This window comes from Myotis davidii, unplaced genomic scaffold (genome assembly GCF_000327345.1).
Source record: "Myotis davidii unplaced genomic scaffold, ASM32734v1 scaffold424, whole genome shotgun sequence".
Classification (NCBI taxonomy): Eukaryota; Metazoa; Chordata; class Mammalia; order Chiroptera; family Vespertilionidae; genus Myotis; species Myotis davidii.
The window spans coordinates 1,762,000-1,768,338 of NW_006295827.1; the positions used below are offsets into that span (position 1 = coordinate 1,762,000).

Consider the following 6,339-nt stretch of genomic DNA (forward strand, 5'->3'; position numbering starts at 1 on the left):
CTTGAGGCTCCAGAAAACACGGATGAATGGCAGGGATTCCTTGAACTTTGGCTATCAGAAAACTCAACATGGGTTGGACTATTTGGCTTTATAAGAAAAAATGAAAAAGAAATAGAAAAGAAAAGAGAAAAAAAAACCACACAAGCTTACTGAGTGCTAGCCCATTGGAAACCCTTCTCTCCCTGCCACATCCACACAGACACACCTCCAAAAGGTACTTCAGAAATTTCCACTTTTCCTTGGACCCCTTTTCGGTGCCTGGCTGTCTACAGTCCCCACCACCCCCTTTCCTCATCCACTTTCCCTTCCCTGGATATGTAGATGCCTGAATTTTGGGCTCTCTTAACATGGCTTTGAGAATTAGTTCTCCCATCTACTTGAGTGAGGCCTTCTCGACCAATAAATCTCTCCTTACCACCACTCCCAAATTAAGTGATAAGTTCCAAACAATAAAAATTTTAATAACTTCACCAAGATCTCCCGTTATAACTGCTGTCCCATCACTTGAAATTCCTTTACAGCTTTTCCAGTTTAATTTTTAATTAATCAGCAATATAATGCTCCAGTTCTATAAATATATAAAATCTACTTTTGTGGGAGGTTAAGTTTAAATATCACACTAAGTCTTCCATTAAATTAAGTGGCTAAATATATCTGACATATGCTGAAAGTGTGGGTGTTCCTCACTCTGCTCTCCCTCAACTTTCCCAGGCTAGAGCTGCAGAATCAGTACTTTTACCTAAATATACTGCAAACAGTTCAGGCTGAATGGGAAACTGTGATGTCGACAGGAGGCATTTTTCAATTCACCAAACAACAGCCCCCACCCCTGCAGGCTGGGCTGGCACAGGTAGGAAGAGCAGGAGCCTGGGAGACTAGGACACAAGAACTGGCTGTTATTTCCCACATGGATTGTTTTCTCACATGCAAAACACCTATTTGGCTGGGCCACAGTCTGAGTAAAACAAACACGAAAACCCCTGGCACACTGCAGGCACTCAATATGCGTGGACAACCTCCCAGTCGCTTCCTGAAAAAGGACCGGTTGGGATCATCAGACCATCTCCTGATGCCAAATGAGTCGACAAGATCAAGTAACATTCAAACTTTTCCAACCCTGCTTTGATCAAGTCACTTGGTCACTCCGGTTATAACGTACATTCGAAGATTTGAAATAGCTTTCAGGATGTCCAACAAACAGAAGCTGAACCCCTATTTCGTGCAAAGCGCCCTGCTGGTCACCGTGGGAAAGATGAGGGAAGAATTCAGAGAAGAGGGTAAGACAGCAGCATCCGTGGCTCTAGTAGGAAAGGCAGCCTGCAGGAGTGTTCACATCATGGGCAGAGGGAAGGCTGCCTGCAGGACGTGGCCTTCGAGCAGAGCTGTGAAGGACAGGCGTAACTTTAAATTCACACACACGTGTCTGAACCCATTTGACGGTGCTCTTTCAGACAGCATTGTCATTTTTAGATATGTTGTCCCTCCCATTGATAAACACAAACCACTTAAGGTTCAAAAAAATTAAAAGCATGGGTTAGATCTACTGTAAGGAAAATGCAAACAGAGAAGGGTTATAGAAATTGTAATACAATTCCTAGAAGGGTAACAACTTCTTGCTTTGTAAGTTGCAGTTAAAAGAAAAATAAACATTTGTCTTGCTTTTCCTGTGAGTGTATCTGAGGACAGCCAAAGCGCTCTAATTGATGAGGGAAAACTGTCGTACAGAAGAATTTCTTCCGGCCGACAAATGTGGAGGGAAGGTAGCAACGTCACCCTCTTGCCGTCCCTGATGAAATCCTTCCTTGGGCAACTATCCTCAGTGAAACCACTGGAGGAAAGTGGATGGGGAACTTGACAATGTGGGCGTCAGTCTGTCACAGCCTGACCTCACTGAACAATCTTGGCATCACCAAAACTGAGACCCCCCAGACATCGTGGGCCCCCGAACAGGAGGCAGCATAAAGCTTCCTGCAACGTCTATGGTGTTTTCTCGCCAAAAAGTCTAACTTGAATCTAGTCCAGGCTCTTGGGCCCAGTTCCCATTGTAGGGCATGTGAGGGGCAGAGAGGAATAAACTAAACGACACCACAGGGCTTGCTTCCGGCATGTGGAACAGCTGACCTGGTTTCTGCAACAAGCCACTGGCTTGAGAATAGGAGGCCGGGAGGGTGCGGAAAGCTCCCGATGAAAGTAACTGATCCGTGACCCTGGGGTGAATCAAATGGGAATAAACTGTGTAAAGTGGCACCTGGGAGACAATCGGGGAGACGGGACTACAGATGGGAAACAGAGGAGGCTGAGGAATTATTTTATATTTTGTCAGGCTGGTAACAGCATGTGGATATGCAGGAATAAACTTTAAAAACATAGATGTACACTGAAGTAAGTAGGGGTAAAATGCCATGTGCTATAAAATCAGCAATAAAGAGAAATCACCCCATCTATCCTTTCACCTACAAACATCTGTGGCAAATCCTGATAAATACGAATCCGGATAATGGGTACGCACGAGGGTTCATTCTAAATGTTCTCTATGTTTAATTAATTTGGACAATTTTCATGTTTTAAAAAGCTCCTGATGTGGATCCTTAGGAAACGGAATTCACTTTCATATGCAAATTTCACGTCACATGTAAAGGCACACTTGCCAAGCCTTTGAGCTGATTCTTAATTCAGATATTCACTGTAGGAGAAAGCACTTAAACTTGGAAAGCCTTAACACACTACGAACCCCTAAATGTGCCCCCAGGACCAGAAGCATTGGCACCCACTGGTTAACTGTTGGAATGCAAGTTCCTGAGCCTCAAGGTGGTGGGACCCAGCAACCTGTGTGTTAGCAAGCCGCCCAGAGCATTCTGATGCAGGGAAAGTTTGACACCCCATTTGGGGGGGATGTCTATTATTGAGGAACACCTGAGAAAGCTTTAATATTCAGGTGAACTTGATCAAACATCTTAGAAAATGTCAATTTTTGGAAAAACCCAGCTTCGGTATAATTTTATAGCCTTAGCACTTTATAGTATTTTGCATAGAAGAGAAAATATTTTAAAACATTGCCATCCATTATTCTATAATCCTGGCAATTGCGGTTGAATAAGGAATCTACACAGTACTTTGGTTACCAAGTAGTTCCTAGCAGCCACAGCACACTTGCTCTGTAGGTGTGCTCCGTGCTGGGATAACCCCACATACAGATGGCAGGCGGGCATTGGTGAGGCAGCATCTGCCAACCAGGAACTGAACAGAGCAGTCTGTCTTTGAGAAGCGGTTGAGCAAGTTAGCTTGGCTGGTTACAGTATAACACTGGCCCAAGGTCATGGTTCCAAACTCCATTTAGGACAGATAGCTTCGCTTTATAATACAGCCCTAAACACAGGCCTGGTATCGGCCAGCCTCCTGGACATGAGGAGGCCTGTGCACCAGGGAAGAGAGAGGAGGGACAGGAATCCAGGGCGAGGGGCAACTGAGTCCAGTGGTGGGGCCACAGTGACTTTCTACAGCTCCGGTGCACCTGATATTGAAAATAAGTAAGTAAAAACGTGCCGGACAATGATCAGGCCTACTCTCTATTTGCTAGGGAGTCTGGATTTCACCAAGTGATCCACGTATCATTTGAGCATTTACAAAAACCCTGCTGTTCAAATGTCCTTCCTTGCATTTAGACCTGTAGTCACCTGCATCAGAATCACCTGGAAGGCTTGTTCAAGGCAGACTGCTGGGCCACACCCCAGAGTGTCTGATTCAGTGGATTTTACACATCTGACAACAGCTCCTCACGGGATGCTGGTCTTGCTGGTCCAAGGACCACACTGTGAGAAGCCCTAGTCTGGACCCAACCCTGCACCTGAATTCCAGGTGATCCATTCCTATTAGTGGTGAGTTCTAAGAGACTTGGCTTTTTTCACTAAAATGAAGTACTGGCCCCGGAAACCAAATCCATGACACATCAAGAAGATGAGAAGGGCACAGAGTGGAACTGGAAGACTCTTTAAGTGAATGCTGTAAGCCTGCTGTGCTGGGCACTGGACGGGCACCATGGCCTTAGCCCAGCCTCAAAAAGCTGACACTGCCCTAACCGGTTTGGCTCAGTGGATAGAGCGTTGGCCTTCAGACTCAAGGGTCCCAGGTTCGATTCTGGTCAAGGGCATGTACCTTGGTTGCAGGCACATCCCCAGTGGGGAGTGTGCAAGAGGCAGCTGATCGGTGTTTCTCTCTCATCAATGTTTCTAACTATCCTTCTCCCTTCCTCTCTGTAAAAAAATCAATAAATTATATTTAAAAAAAAGCTGACACCATATATCTGCAGCTGGGTCTCAGATGAGTTCTAAAGAAATTTAAGACAGGTGTATAGGCAGTTCACAGGTATATGTGTGTGTGTGTGTTAAGGCCAGCTTGTGCCACAGTGCAAGTGGTCACTAGTACTTGAGACTCCTCTCCACAGTGCAGCCTTACCTGCTCACCAAACATGGCCCCTTGCCTCCCCCCAGCCCTCCCCATTCTAGGATGTCAGTTGCTCACCTGGATGGAAATGACAGCTGCTTGTCACGATCTACATGAGAGGCCTCCCTCGCAGCAGTAACTAGCATGCCATTTCCAAGGCTGTCATTCTCTGGTGTCAGCAAACCCACTGTTCAAAGATCTGCTCTGACACGAAGCAGGCAGCGCCGTGACTGTTATTGCCGGGGACTCCTCTGTGCTCCGACACCGATGGCAGCTGCTCGGCGCCCAGGGTTTGTTTCACCCAATTATTTGTTTGTCACTTGCAAGCCCAGGGTGTCGGGCGGGTATTGTGGAGGTATTTTTGGCCTGATGCACAGGCAGAAAGCATAATGAGGCCCTCAGGTGAAGGTCTATTTTGTCAGTTGGGTGCTAGGATGATGTGCAGTGAGAAGCCTGAGTAGCAATTAGGATATTTGAATAAGATAAGATACCTGGCAAGATGCTGAGAAGGCTCCTAAAGTCAGCCTTAACTTTCAAAATGCCAGACAATCCCTCCGCGTAGGCAGTTTTCAAGTTTGTCCTGGAGCTCACAGGGAAGGAGGACCAGGAGCCGTCTGCTCAACTCAAGGGCCCGGAGGAGGAAAGTGGCTAAACCCAGCCCCAGCCTGAGGAAGGTGTGCTCTGGGGGTGAGTCCCCGGCCCAGCAGGGGTAATGGCCATTCGGGCACATATCCATTACCCACAGTCGCTGAGGCCAGATTGGCACTGGAGAGCCATCCTCTAGCCAGGTATCCCCAGGCTGACTACTGGTCAGGAGTTTCCACTTCCCTGGGAGTCGAAAATCAAACTGATCTGATGTCTAACAGCTTGGGAAGAGGCCATGATACAGGGCAATGCGGCCCCTACAGACAAGTGCAAAAACAACAACAACAAAAAACCCACACACACACAAAAAAAAACAAAACCCAAAAAGAACCCCCACAAAATTTATAAGCTAATATTCGACCAAAGCACACAGCACCTGTGCCCCTGCATCTAATCCAGGAATCTGCCTCTAAGAAGCTCAGTGTCTCGTCAGTGACACTCTTCCTGCCTGCAGTTCTCAGTTTCAGAAAGAGAGAGAGGCAGTTCACAAACCCAATTCCCCTAAATAACACACAATGGATTTGGCAACAATAAAATTAAGCCGGCTCCTCCTTAAATCCATTCACAATTGTAGTTTGTGCCACCGCTTGCGGAACACCTGGATACTCAAAGTATCATCTCTTTTTCTTTACTCTAAAACCAACCTTTCCCCAACATATACGAGAAGGCTGCGCGAATAACGCTGAAATCCAGCGCACAGCAAGTGTGGTATCGAGACAACGAAGTCAACTCCCTTCTGGCAAAAGGCAAAGTAGGGAGTAAATTGCTTCAGTCAAGAAGGCCTGGATTAACCCTGGAAGCAGCAGCGTTCTGATGAATTGCCTGGTGAAGGAGTCCGCTGACAGAGGAAGACGGATGGCGAGGTGGCGACATTCCCTACATTATCTAGAATGGTCCACCCAGGCCTCACTTCCATTCACCTGGGTAAAATGAGTCACTCCACGGAAAAGGAAGCTGCCTGGCCGCTTGCCCCTGGATGCTCTAAAGCAGGGCCTTGCTCTGGGAGTCTGGCCCCGGCCCGTCCTGTATCTACCCTGTATCAAAGCCCCTGAGCGAAGTGGTCAGTCATTCCACTTCGGTCAAGTACAAAGGAGCCAGCACCCAAGTGCTTTCTACCGTGGGGCTTCATAGACATTCATGAAGCAGATAAAACACCTTTCAAAATGCAGACCAGCAGAGAAGGACTCTGCATTGTTATTCTTATTCTGGAGGTTCTTACCGCATCGCGGATGGACATTCAAATTCTAGAACCTG

The 6,339-nt window shown here is 47.0% G+C and overlaps 1 protein-coding gene and 1 long non-coding RNA gene across 2 annotated transcripts in view; one reads left to right on the top strand and one right to left on the bottom strand.

Annotated features, from left to right (window-relative positions):
* Positions 1-6,339, bottom strand: part of AUTS2 (autism susceptibility candidate 2) — a 1,133,774-nt gene that overhangs the window by 68,515 nt on the left and 1,058,920 nt on the right.
* The window catches only part of LOC107184247, a 6,406-nt gene continuing 3,224 nt past the window's right edge, over positions 3,158-6,339 (top strand). Inside the window, exon 1 of the long non-coding RNA XR_001515074.1 lies at positions 3,158-3,527. This is a non-coding gene — a long non-coding RNA (uncharacterized LOC107184247). The remainder of the gene's footprint in view (positions 3,528-6,339) is intronic.